The sequence below is a fragment of the Zingiber officinale genome, chromosome 9A, assembly GCF_018446385.1.
Source record: "Zingiber officinale cultivar Zhangliang chromosome 9A, Zo_v1.1, whole genome shotgun sequence".
NCBI lineage: Eukaryota > Viridiplantae > Streptophyta > Magnoliopsida > Zingiberales > Zingiberaceae > Zingiber > Zingiber officinale.
Genome location: NC_056002.1, coordinates 44,052,334 through 44,067,715, shown reverse-complemented (window position 1 = coordinate 44,067,715; position 15,382 = coordinate 44,052,334). Strand labels below are relative to the sequence as shown.

Below are 15,382 nucleotides of genomic sequence, written 5' to 3'. Positions count from 1 at the left end.
ATGTGTTAGAGTATGGATTGTTCCGTTTCTGATTATAACTCATGATTGCATCACACTACTCAAGTTGATTGATATGTGCAGAGATGGTTCCCAATGGGCATGAGTCTTGAGCATGATCTGTGCTTCCACATGTTTCACAAACACACACTATGGCATTCATCGTGCTAGAATTTGTTCCCATATTTTCCAGCTTTTTAGTAAGAGTATCCAGTTTTGAAGATATCAAAGTAATTGCATCTACATCAAATTTTCCTGATGCTTTAACTGAGTTTGGATAAGAATAGCCTCCACTTCTTGCTGTTGCCCATTGATGATGGTTTTGTGCTACACTTTCAATAATACTCTTAGCTTCATCTAGGCTTTTGTTCATAAGTGCCCCTCCAACTGCAGAATCTAGAGACACCTTTGTATGATAGTTGATGCCATTATAAAAGTATGTAGAACTAGCCATTTTTCTAATTCATGATGTGGGCATTGTCTGAGCATATTGTTGTATTTATCCCATGCTTCAAATAATGATTCAGAGTCTAACTGTCTGAAGCTTGCTATTAAATTTCTTATATGAGCAATTTTTCTTGGAGAATAGAATTTGTCCAGAAATTGTTGTTCACATTGTTTCCAAGTGGATATACTATTTGCAGGCAAATAATTTAGCCACTGTTTGGCTCTGTCTCTTAAAGAAAACCCAAATAATAATAATCGTACTGCTTCTGCTGGAACACAATTCATTTTTATCGTACCACAGATTTCATAGAAAACTTCAAGATGTTGATTGGATCTTCGTGTGGTCCGCCTCCAAACTGATTATGTTGTACCATAGTGATTATCGTAGGCTTGTTTTCAAAATTATTGGCTTCAACAGCTGGCCTTGTGATGCTAGAATGAAGTCCTCTTGCATATAGTGCTGCATAATCTTTCAGTGGTTTGTTTGCCATATTTGAGTATTCTTGTTCCTCTAGATGTCTTTGGGAGGTTTTTCTTTTATGAAAAGTTCTATCAATTTCAGGATCAAAAGGTATCAAATCTCCTGCAATGTTAGATCTTCGCATGCAAAGAACAAGATCACAAGTAACAAAATTTTCTCTTTACTTGAAAAGCAAGGAAAAACTGAACTGAAATTCTGAAAATATAAAATATAGAATTTGAATTGCAACAAGACAAATTGCAAAATAAGTAATCAGAAATAAAAGATAAGATTGTGAAAACCAAATTTCCAAGACTAGTTACAACTATGTAATAGAAAAGAAAATAAAAGTTTAGTCTAACTCAAATGATTATCTCAAATCTTATAGACGCAGTCCTCGGCAACGGCGCCAAAAACTTGTTACGCAACCGCAAGTACACGATTTCATCGTTAGTAATAAAAAGATATCGATCCCACAGGGACTGGTTTAAGCACAAGAGATGTCTCACGTAGAATTAGCTAAACAATTAACAAGGCAAGGAATGAACTAAGTAGCAACTAGAAATGAAACAAGGAAAGTAAATGAAGTATATGGTTTAGTGAGTGTTCTATGAATTCGATTTCATTGTGATATTCATTGATGTAGCATGGTTCTCCAATTCATATCCTCAATTGATATGCATTTGTAGAAAGTTATCGGTTTTCTCCTGTAGAAGAAAATTGGCAAGGGACTTCGATCTACACTTCTAGTGGTTAAATGGTTATGATCCCTATGAAGTCCGTTAGCGGGACAACCTATCACCAACGCCCCACAATTATACAACATAGAAACACAACACCACTCAATTAACATAAAAGTGCAGGAACTAAATGCATACAACTATCCCACCTCCTTGTAGAGACTATGTCACACCCCTAGAGGAGTCCCTATCGAAAAATTTCGATAGCATCTCCCCTATACCGGTGACAATATGAAGCAATATATATACACAATAACATAATAACATATTCATCAGCCCACATGACTGGAACACACATAACCACTCATTTTATATAATACAACCTACTCGATTGGAACAAAATAACACTCATGCAGTTTAAAACACTAACAACTCACACGGCTGCACTAAAAACACAGCGGAATAACGGAAAGAAAACGGACAAATGTAAAGTCCACAAAACATCACAGATACAAAGTCCACAAAACAAGTATCAAAATATAGTTAGTTCTCATAGCACCAAATCCAATGAATACGAAATGCAAGTAAAGAGAAACAAAACCAAAATCATTCCTCGGATATGACACAGGATTGGCAGGCGGCATCTCTCCAAGCATCCATGACTCATCTACCTGTTACCTGGCGAAAGAAAAACCATTTTGTGGGGTGGTGAGTATTGGAACTCAACGGGTATAGGAAAGATAGTGCATGAACATAACATACAAATAGAGAGTGCCAACAGTATATAGTCTCATAAGGAAATAGTAGATACTAAATAAAATCACAATAAATGTTCGTACCTGTAACCATATCCTAGGCTAGTAAAATCAGGAGTAGGACAACTCTACTACAGAGCTACTCATAACTACAAGGGTAACATGTAAAGTATATATAAATTTCCAATAAATAAACCAATGTCTAAACACTTACAATGCGAGTATATCTCAACATAAGTAAGTATATAAGCATAAGTGAACAACAATAGTAAAAGAGGGTAGCATAAGTATACAACAGCAACACAAGTAAGCAATAATAGCATATGTAAACAGTAGCAGCCAAAGCAAGTAAAATAACAGCGTATGCACGGATGGTCACCCCGCCCACCTCTCTGCACCACGACCCCTGTTTGGTCGAGAGGTCGGATCAATGACAACTGTACCACTCAAAGGCCGCCACTACTCTCGAGTGATCGAGTGGACAGGTACTGAGTAGCTAACTAGCTACACAGCGAAGGGGGTCCCTGCTGCTCGCAACTCCAACTACCACTACCCACGAGTGGTCGAGTACGACACGACAGGACAAACGACATCTGCTCCAGCTACCACTCTCTCGAGTGGCCGAGCGTGCGACCCTAGTTAACGACTCTCTCGACCGCAAGGTAGAATTTGTCGTTAACATGTATGCAATGATATGATGCAGAACATACAACAATCATCATACAAATATAAGCAAAAATTATGTATGCTACATGAGCCAGCATTCTCAATACGGAACATAAATAAATAACAATCAAAACATACAAACATAGTATCTAGTATCTGCTACGTATCATAGATAACAACGAGAGACTGTATAGATATGGAAATGAATATCTCAAAGATCGAGTGGAAGTATCAAACACAGGAAACTAAGAGTGGAGTCAAGGTAAAAGCAATTTCTATCCAAAGATAGCTCATGCACTAAGTTCAAAGAACTACAGAGACAAAGTAAGAAGTACCCGCCTTATCTGTCGATCATGCCAAACAGTCCCATGTCGAGAAGTTCATCTTGAATCAAAGTCTTGCAAATCACACGATGTACGGTTTAGCTAATCACAAATGCAAACACTAGCTAAACCCCAAAACCCAAACTAATTAGGGGAAACCCTAATCTAAATGATTAACCTCAATTATCTCCTTTATAGACCAAATAAGGTCCAACCCAATGTCAACCCTAGTTTAATCCATCCACTAGGTTTAGATGTTTACCTCCAAGGTGGCAGCGAGGTAGCTGATGTCTTCCCAAACAACACTCCCAATCAGTACTAAGTCAAGACCTAACATTCAAATCATATGTTAGGCTAACAAACTACCTCAATATCTCAAAATTGTAAGATGAAATCAAATCGAAACCAAACATTTCTTACCCAAAACCAATTCTTCTGTTGATGCTCAACTGATCGAAAGGAAACTCGGCTTGATAACCGAAGCTACAGTGCATAGAAGTGCGCCGACGAGAGGAGATCAGGAATAGGGTTTACTGTGAGTGATATTCAGAGAAGGAGATGGTGACCTCCCTTTGGAAGCGACAACAACTGCTCGCCGTTGCAAGTGTGTGGAAGAGCGGCAAAGGACCAAATGGAAAGCACGAGGAGCGGCGGTGATGGCGACAACAACTTGATAACCGGCCGCTGTTGTTGGGCTTTACCGACGATGGCGATGGGTGACGAGCGGCGGTGACTTGACTTCACGTAGAGAGCTCGGGGAAAAGGGAAATCGCCACTGCTCGGGATGAGGAGAGGAAGTGTCGGCGCCACGCGGCTCGGGAGAGAAGAAGAGAAGATGACTGACGCTGGGAAGAGGGGAGATAGGGTTTCGGCGAAGGCAGAGAGTGGGCGGCTTTGCGAGAGGGAGCGGAGCACGCGGGCGTGGGGGAAGAGGAGTTCGATCGGGGGAAAGCTAGGGCATGGGGAAAATTTATAACTTAGGGATTTTTCAATTAAACCTTAGATAAGTTCCTCAATCAACTCCCACCTCCGGGTATTCCTAACAGGTTTTTTTATTCTCTGACCCATGAACGCATCCCCTCTAAATACGTCATACGAGCTCCGAAAATTTTTCAAAAAACTTCTAAAAATTCCGTTAAGGCTATTAGCCTATTAAACCTTATTATTTAATTATTATCTGATTCGGTATTTTACAGACTAGTTTCACCTTTCAAGATGATCTCCTAGACGTCTGTTAGCAGGGCAGCCTGTCACAAACGCCCCTCGGTCATACGATCTAGGGTATCCCTCTATGGGATCCAAAAGCCTCACAAACATTCAATCAAATATGGTAATGAGATCCAAACACAAACATCCACACAAGATCAAATAGATACAACATCAACATCATCTAAATAGGAAATTGACATATCCATGAGATTTATGCATCAAATCACATCACAATTACTCCCTTAATCCTAGAACAATGAATCTACTCTATAATACAAAGATAGAGATCCGAAGACAAAGAGATTACAAATATTCCAATCCCCAACGAGAAGAGAGAATAGAAATGCTTAACTAGAGACGATGAGTGATCTTCGGAACCAATCCTTAGCTTTTGGAGTCGATGCGGAGGCGAAGATGGCTTAGGATTGCTGGAACAAAGCTGGAGAGGATGAAGAACAGTCCCAAGTTGAATCTCCCTAAAAGGGAGAGCCTCTCCCTCTTTTGAATGGGGAATAACCCTCTTATATAGAGCAGGGCACGGGCAACACATGGCTCGTGCCACGGCCGTGTGGCTCTCACACGGCCTTACAAGTCATGCTTTCGACCAAAGTGACATGGCCATGTAGATCTATATGGCCGTGTGTTGCCGCAACTCTGGATGGCTTACACGGTCATGTGGCTCACATGGCCAGGCTATTCCAGGCTTCAAGAAACCTTGCACGGTCGTGTGGCACACACGGCCTGAGCTTACTTGTACTCTGGAGTCATTGCACGGTCGTGTAGATATACACGGTCGTGTGCTGGAAAAGCTTCTGGGATGGCACGACTGTGTGGATCCACACGACCATTTCATCCTCCTCCTCTGGTGAAGCTACACGACCTATTTACACCACACGACCTAGGTCATTTTCCTCCTTAATCCTTTAGCATGGTTGTGTGGCTCACATTGCCAATGCTGTCCTCCTTCCTTTGTTGACAAGATTGACCACGAGCATCATTTCCTCTTCACATTCGACTCCTGTAAGCAGAAAATACACAAGAGCAGATCTCCGAGGAAAGAAGAGTAATTATGCTGAAAGTAAGACTAAGAGTATGAGGATGCATAGATAAAGCATGCGTAAAATATATGACTGTGCGTCAAAACATGCTAAATAAGTGTATATAATCTACGCACATCACAAGGCTAAGGACATAGGTCACACTCGACCACATAGATTTAGTGAGCTCCTGGGCTAAGGACACCGATCACACTCAACCACATAGATTTGATGAGCTCCTGAGCTAAGGACACCGGTCACACTTGACCACATAGATTTGGTGATCTCCCAGATTAAAAACACTGGTCACACTCAACCACATAAGATTTGGTGAGCTTCTGGGTTAAGGTCACCAGTCGCATTCAACCATGTAAGATTTGGTGAGCTCCCAGGCTAAGGTCACCGGTCGCACTCTACCACATAGATTTGGTGAGCTATCAAGCTAAGGTCACCGGTCACATTCTACCACATAAGAGTTGGTGAGCTCCTGGGCTAAGGTCATTGGTCGCACTCTACCACATTTATTACATGAGCATGAGCGTAAGCATAAACATAAACATGAAGATAACCATGATTACATATCTAGACATGCGATCACGACATAAGCATGAACATAAACATAAATATGATTACTACATAAGCATGTCATAATCGTAAACCTAAACATGAGCATGAAAATTCATATCATAAGCTTAAGCATGGACTTGTTCATAAACATAGCATGAGCATGCATAAACATAAGCATGACAATCAACTAGAGCATCAAGAAATTATTACTTCTACCAAGCAACAAGTGTAGGAGCATTAACTCATGCATGAAATCTCTTAAAACCAAGTGGATTCGTTCAACTTAAAGCTAATTCTACCAAACTACATTTTGATATTTAATTCCTTTAGTTAAATTGAGAAGAACAGTTTGCCATTTCATCCAAATTATTCATATAAATTGACCAATTCCTATCGGATAAAAAGTTACTAGATTACATACACTACAAAAAATAAGGCATTTTGGGACAAAATTGGGGACGAATTTTAATAAAAAAATTCGTTGCAAAAAATTTAGGGACAAAATTTGGGACGAAAATTTTTTCGTCCCAAAATGGTTGATGCCAACTTTTGGAACGAATTATTGATTGTTGCAAATTTGGGAACGAATTTGGGGACGAATTTGGCGACGAATAAAATTTTCGTCCCCAAATTCGTTGCAAAAAAGTATACAAATTTGCAACGAAAATTATTTTTGTTGCAAACTTAGGAACGAATTTGGGGACGAATTCACATAAATTTTCCACCACATTTGTCTCTATTTTTGCAACAAATTTGGGGACGAATTCGGTGACAAATTATATTTTGTTGCCAAGTTTGTCCCTAATATTGCAACGAATTTGGGGACAAATTCGGTGACAAAATTTTTTTTGTTGCCATTTTTGTTCCTAAGTTTGCAACGAATAATAAATTTGTTGCAAAACTAGCAACGAATTTGGCAACAAAAACTTGCCAAATTCTTTGATAACCATAAGATAAATTTTCGTCCCAGAATTCGTCCCAAATTCTGGGACGAATTTTGGGACGAATTTTGTTGATTCGTCCCAGAATTCGTCCCAGAATCTGGGACAAATTTTGGGACGAATTTTGTAGATTCATCCCAGAATTCTAGGACGAATTTTGTGGATTCGTCTCAAAATTCGTCCCAGAATCTGGGACGAATTCTGGGACGAAAATAATTTTGTCCCAAATTACGATAGACTTGGGACAAATCATTTTCGTTGCCAAATTCGTCCCTATATCAAATATTTTCCCAGCTTCAATTTATTTCTGCAATACAATCCAAATACATAAAAACCACAAATAAGAAATAATATGCATTCAACACATCCTAATTTAACATTCAACACATCAACTCATAATTCAAGAAATATAAAGATTTCAACAAAGTTTACAAGATCCATCTTGTTCAACAAAGTTTACAAGTTCGACAACCCAATGTTTCATAAGTCCATCATCCATCCAACAACACTAAGAATACATATAGTCATCTTCGTGTGCCACAAAATCTTTGATCCCCATCAAATCTCCTTTGCTTACATAACAACAAACAAATAAACTAGATTATGTGTAACAAGAAAGATTGTAAATATTATACGATATGGCCATGTAAAAAGAATAATTGGAAACAAAACATAAATATGAAATTCCTTAAACATTCTAATAAAAGCCCTAATTCTAATAAAAGTCATATTTACCAACTATATGAATCATCCATGTCATAGCAACGGTAAATAAAATTATAAGCATTATTTTGAAGCTAAGTACATGTATCCTAACTATGATACAACCTAATATAATTGGCACATCATATAGAGAGAAAGAGAGAGAGATCTTGTGAAGTATGGTATTAGGGTTCAAATTTTCTCACTTAGTTAACTTTATTTTTCATTTTAATTTGCTGAATTTATAGTTTTGTCTTTGGTTGGTATTTAATGTAAACTAAAGGATGTTTAAAATAATTGTTCCTTTCATTGTGTTAACTAGTTGACAATTTCATATGAATAACTTTAGCACATTTTTAACAACTCTTTGCAAAATATTAAGGTAGGAGGATGCATCGTTATCTAGTAAAGAATTTTAGAATAGTGTGATGTAATTCTAGATGAAATATAGAACTTTTATGTATCCACATAGTTTTGAGACTGTACATAGATCAAATTCAGAACTTTTATGCATCATTATCATTGAAGACAAAACAAGAAAGAGCTGCTTATCAAAAAGAAGGAACACAATTAAACAACTATTTAAAGCTAACTTTAACATAATTATTTAAAGTTAACTTTATATAATTAAACAACTATAACATAATTATTTAAAGCTAACTGTATATATAGATCAGTAAATGCATATTAATGAACTTAGGAATACCGAAAAGAGGTGAACAAATACAGTTGTCTTCAACTACAGTGAGATCACACCAAATTGAGACCTGCACAAACAACATTATCAAATCAGGACAAAAATAAAGTTAGAGTATTAGAGACTCCATTCATATTGCCTAGTTATGCTTTAATTTTGTTATTGGTACACAACTAAGAATCATATAGATTAGTCTACGTCAAAGATAAGTCATCTCATACATTGACAAATGGAATAGTGCAAGAAGACAACAGACTTAACCTACAAATGGCAGAGTTGAAAAGTTAAAAAACCATTGATTAATGTGTAAAGCAGTAAACATGAGAAAAAAAAATTCATCATACATTATTAAAATCATCAAAAATCATCACCGCCATCATTGTTATCATCGTAGGCATCATCATCGTCGTCATTGGGAGGATTTTGACTTTGAGCGGAGCTCAACTGAAGGTGTTTCATGATTAATTCTTGTTGTCGACGCATATCTCTAATATCTTTCTCCAGATTAGCCCGTTCTAGGTCTCTTTGCACCCTTTCTTGGTCTCTTTGCGATATTATTTCCTTCAGATGGCTAACCTCATCAGTCAAGGTATTTATTTAGGTCGTAAGTGCTGATGTGGAGGAAGAAGTTCCAACTAATCTTTGGGTTCTACTCAAGGAACCCATCCCCAATATTCTTCCCCCTTTTGGTCCTCCACTAGCCTCTAACCATAAACTCAAATTATTGCCAACAGACTCCTCAGACCCCTGACTATCGACACCAGCTTGTGAGCATGTTTGAGCTAGCTCGAGTTGATCATATTTTTCCTATTTTGTAAAACACATACGATATTGATTAGATATAATAGAAACACATATAATATTAAGACAATAATGGTAGCTAACTAATTAAATTTAAACCATATATTAAGGTAAAATAAATATTACCTTGACTGCTTTTGCTCTCGCCCCACTCCATGTGTTATCTTTTTTTTTAAAAGTGTAAGTGAAAGTATCAATGAAAGAAGGCTCCTTCCCAGTCTCCTTGGTCTAAAAAAACATTATTTCAAATAATGAAATAATTTGATATATATTAAAAAGTTGTGAAAGAGTGAAACAATTACTATTCTCCGGCTATGCTCATCTATGTTAATGGAGCCTCCCGCATATATAGCACTTGAGTCACCAGAATTGTGAGATTGATTCATTCTATTCAGGTCACTCCTTTGTTTACTTTCCTCCGTTGCCCAAAATATAGTGATCCTCTCCCAATTTTCTTCGGTGATGAAATTTGGCTTTTTCCCCCGACTCTTTGCGTGACTTAATACATGTCTAATGTGATCGCCACATTTCTTTTTAAATATTCTTCATATCTCCATTTCGTCATTCGGGTCCCAATTATTTAAGCGCTGAAATAGAAATTTATTTTATTATATAATCACTGTAAAATTGAAGTAAACTCAAGAAAATATACTTTGAACTCGCACCACCAAAGTTGTTTTGTGGCTGGTGGAGTGCTTGAATATGTCAAAGAATCCCCTCCCCAATGGTTGTTCACGATTCTATTTATTTCTCGAACAACTTGTACCGGATTTTCAAAGCTGCATTAAATTACAAAATAACGATGTTAAATAATTAAGATAGGTCTAAAAATAAAATATTTTATAGTACTTACGAATCACCGATGGGGACTAAAGGAGCTCTATCATTCCTAAACTCAACAAATGAGTTTCTTGCTGAGTCAGGAGGATCTGAGTGGACAAGTAACTGCTCTGGGTAAGGTTCTTGTGGCGGCGAATATGAAACCGGTGCAGAAGGTACATGAGATGGGCCCGGCTGATGAAGGGGTGGCATAGGTACACTGGCAGGGGAATATGATGCCGGTGGAGAAGACACATGGGATGGGCCTGCCTGAGTAGGGGGTGGCATAGGTTCACTGGCAGGTGATGGATGTGTCTGGTCCTGTGGTCACCGTCTACGTCCACCACGTCGAAATATATGCTGGAGATTTCAATAATTTAATAAAGTTAATTACAGATCTGATACATAACAAAGGATAATTAAAAACTTACCATTTTTATGTAAATATTATGGAAAAGGGTGGAGGGGAAATTTATGAAATGTGACCTCTGATGACCTGTAGGAACAAATAAAATGTGTTAACAGATAAAGTAAATCAAATTATAAAAGAGACAGTATATACAATAAAATATGGGAAATTTCTTTAAATAAGCTAACAAAACTTACCCATCATCAAAAATCAAAGTCATCATTGTCATTATCCTCCTCCTCCTCCTCCTCCTCCTCTTCCTCTTCCTCCTCCTCTTCCTCTTCCTCCTCCTCTCCTTCCTCCTCCTCCTCCTCCTCCTCATCATCAATTTCACTTCTATCTACGTTGATTACTACACTGTTGGGATCTCGTAAAGTTGGAATAATATATTCCTCAGTATGAAAGGTGTTTGAAACTTCCTCTTGTTGATATGCAATGTTTTCCCAACGTGCCTCAATTTTTTTTCGTGCTTTAGTTTTACAAACAGCCCACCAATCAATCTTATCGCGTTTCAAACTCGGATATGAAGAATAGAATACTTGAATTGCTTGTTGTGCCAACACAAATGGTTCATATCTCTTATAAAATCTCTTATGATTTATTTCAACTAAATTATAATGTGGATGCACTTTCATCCCTCTAACAGGGTCAAACTGTAACACCCCTAGAAAGCCTAGATAAAGTAAGGGCAATGAGAGTACGAATGTAATGAAAAGAATGTGTAGATAGTCTACGTTGAATGTTACGATGGAAAGGATTTAGATGATTAAAACTTTATGAAAGAAAATAAAGTTGAGAATATAAATCATCTATGCATGATTTATAATGTATGGAATTAATGTAGACAAAAAGGAAGAAATATGAGATAATATATATACATGTATGGAATATTTATGCATAATGCATAATATGGTAATATATGAATTATTATGTACAAAAGAAAATAAAATGTTAGAAGAGAGATTGAACCTTGGATCTCTAGTAAGGAACATGTATAGGATACCAAAGGGGATAGGAGAATTATTGATAAGGAGAGAAAGGATTAAGTAGTTAAAAATAAGAAAGGATTCTTTCTACTTAAAAGGAAAAGGAAGTAAAAAGAAATAAAAATATACACAAACAAGTTTTGATCCTTGGTTCTCTTGTGGATGCATGCATGTGTTAACCAAGTGGGATAGGAGAGGATATTGTAAGAGGAGAGATAGGAATTTTAATTAAAGGAGAGAAAAGAGAGAAATTAAGGGAAAGAAAAGAGAGAACTCAAAAGGCATTTCTCTAGAATATTCTTGTCATTTAAGGGGAGAAATGAATAGGGAGGATGGATCAAGTCAAGTTTCCTCCCCTCATTTTAGTATAAATAGGCATGGAGGGGTGACTTCAACTTCATCCCCCACTCATTCTCCTCCTCTCCTCCCTTTTGTGCCGAGACTCACCTCTCCCTCTCTTCTTCTTCTTGTTGCCGAGCAACACAAGAGGAAGAACCTCTTCTTCCTCTTCACTCTCTCCCTCTTTCTCTCTTGTTGTTGCCGAGCAACACAAGAGGAAAGAGAAGCCTCTTCTTTCTCCTCCTCTCCACCAAAAGACCTAGCCACTCCTCTCCTCCATTGGTGCCGAGCAAAGCAAGCAAGGAAGAAAGGTCCAAGCAAGTTCTAGGAAACTTAAGCGAAGAAGGTAAGCTTCCCCTCACCTGTGGTACAAGGCTTTTATGTGATTTTCGGATTTATAAGGATTAGAAAACCTAGGAAAGAATTTAAGAAAATTCGGCTAAAGAAAAGGTTTTCAAATCTAGGATGATTTAAACAAGACCTCATTTCATGATAAGATTTTCTATGCTATGTAGAAGGATTCCTTTCCATGATTTTATATTGATATGATGTATGATCAGAGGAGTATCTAACCTTAGGATTTCAACCAAAAATATTTTAAAGAGGTGAGTAAGATTATTGTCTAACCGAACTAGTGCAGTGTTCCTTCTATGAAATGCTATACATAATGTTATGTAATATACCATGATATGTGATAGCATAGGAAATGCTAAACATAATGAGGAGAAAATGAAATTATGTTATATGCCATGATATGTGATAGCATAGGAAATGCTATACATAATGTTATGTAATATGCCATGATATGTGATAGCATAGGAAATGCTAAACATAATGAGGAGAAAATGAAATTATGTTATATGCCATGATATGTGATAGCATAGGAAATGCTATACATAATGTTATGTAATATGCCATGATATGTGATAGCATAAGGAAATGCTATACAAAATGAAGAAATGAAATTATGTTATGTAATATGCCATGATATGTGATAGCATAGGAAATGCTATACATAATGAAAAGAAATGCATGAAAGATTGTTAAGGACATGATATGATAGTTATGCATGATAAGTTATTTTTGTATGGGTTTGTACCATGGGTGGGCTCCGTAAACGCCCCGGGGTCGATGGAGTAAGACTCGGGCCTCGTCAGTAATGGGCCTCTGAATGCCCTAGGTCGATGGAGTAAGACTCGGGCCTAGTATGTATGCATGATAGGGTTCAAGACTTGCTACCTTGGACCTACCTATGAAGCGCGCGTATTATGTATGTGGTACAAACCGGGATCCCCTTAATGATGATATTAATTTCAAGTACTTATTAGTATAAGTTTTCAAATTCATGATGCATTGCCTACATATGTACTTGAATTATCTGATGATTAGATATAATGTCATGTGATAATATGATATGAATATGATACCCTTGTATGTTGTATGCTTATGATATTACGCATGATATTGATATACGATGATTTTCGGTTTCAGTGAGTAGGAAAGGAACTTACTGAGCCATGAGTGCTCATAGCTTACTTTCCTTGTACCGCAGATATGGGGGACGGATATTCGGAACGACGGAGCAGCAGGAGGAGCAGATAGTGATGTGTGTGGTGGTGGCTCGGCAAAGAACGATTCGGACAAATTAATATGATTAGTTATAGAATCAATATTTGAACAAATCAGAATATGTGATATTATGCTTAATAAATTAAATTCTTTAAAGTTTTTATTCTTCCGCTGTTATAGTAAAACATGTACGTAAGTATTATAAGAACGTAGCGCCGCCTTTGGTTGGGTAAGAAGGGCGGGCGTTACACAAACCAGCGACACATAAATAATATAACTTGCATTTGTGGTCCTGGGTATTCTACTTCTATAATTTCATCCAACAAACCATAAAAATCATTGCTTGCACCTCCTTCATTGGATGACGATACGCACACCCCATGTAACGACCCACCTTCTACACTACCACTACTCTCTAAAGGTGGACGCTACTTAACTACTAACTCTACTTAACCGGTACGCTACTTAACTACGAGAAATCCCTACCGAAAAATTTCGACAGAGTCTCCCCTATACCGGTGACCAAATTCATAATACAAACAATATATACGCAACCACAGGCGGCTGGAACACATTTTTCACAACCACGCAGTAATAAAATCACACTATAATCAACGAAAACTAGTCTAGCAATAAGAACTAAACATAACTCCAAGAGTAGGACATGATAAGCTACAAATACGAATCAAACTCAATCACAATCTCACAAAACTTCATAATAATATTTAAGAAGAGAACTAAAACATAAACTCTAAACAGATAGGTCCTGAAGATTTGCTAGCAAACTCTGGATCTCTCCATAGTCCAGTTATCACACATCGTCACAGCATCTCCTTGTCGCCTTCCTTCTTATACTTTTCCTTTATCTTTTATCTGTAGTAGGAGGAAATGCAAACTATAAGCATAAAGCTTAGTGAGCGCTATCTAACTCACAAAAACTCGATATGCATGTATATAAATAAAAACATGCTAAAACTGAATGCTAACATGTAAAGCTACTCATGCTCATACATAGCAAAGGAATCATGCTAACTGAAATACTAAACATGTATAGCTAATCATGCTCATAAACCAATAAAGGAATCATACTAACTGAAATACTAAACATGTATAGCTAATCATGCTCATAAATAGCAAATAACAGTAAGCTAACTCATGCTCTTCTATTAGTAAAGAAACATACTGAAAGACTAAACATGTAAGGCAAGTCTATACTATCATGCTTGTATAAAGAACTTAACTTACTGAATTCTAAACACCTTCTGTATCTTATTTCACTTGCTTAAAGACTTATTCTTTAATACTTATGTGAAACTTATTTTTTAATACTTTTATACTGATGTGAAACTTATTTTACTTGTTCAAAAGCTTATACTTTTACTACTTCAAAATAGTAATCAACTTCTCTTGGGCCCAGGCATAGTACGATCTTATGCGCGTTCCCTAATAGGTTGGGGTAGCGAGCCACCAATCCTAAAAGAGCAGACCTTGGTCTACCAGGGCCAAGACCTTGGAATTGGACACCTGGATTTGTTTAACGACAACCTTGGAAGTCGGGTACTAGCCTCTTCTTAAAAGTAAAATACTTATTATCTTAATTACTTCTTCTTTTAATGCCTTGGCATTTTAATAAGCACCTTGTGTGCCAAAATCCCTAAAGTCTTGACTTTGGGATCTACTTAAGGCCTCGGCCTTTTTCTTTCTTTTCTTTTTCTTTCTTTTTACTTGTTAATACTACTAAAAGAATTTAATAGAACTCTTATTTTTCCACTAGAATACATGGTTGTTCATGCTTGTTAAAATAGCAAATGAAAACTAAAGAAAACTGCTCATATGTATCTAGTAGTAAAGGACTAAAAATAGGAATCAATACTGCTCATGTTAAACTGATAGCAAAGAAAAACTGTACGTCTAATAGCAATAGAAAAGAAGTCTGCTCATGCTTACAAATAGCTAAGGAAAAACTAGAAAAGGCAAA

The 15,382-nt window shown here is 37.1% G+C and overlaps 1 non-coding gene across 1 annotated transcript; it reads left to right on the top strand.

Moving 5' to 3' along the window:
* The first annotated feature begins 457 nt into the window (after positions 1–457).
* On the top strand, positions 458–563 carry LOC122022089. Its single transcript, XR_006122829.1, has one exon. It is a non-coding gene; the product is annotated as a small nucleolar RNA R71 (small nucleolar RNA).
* The last annotated feature ends 14,819 nt before the right edge of the window (positions 564–15,382 follow it).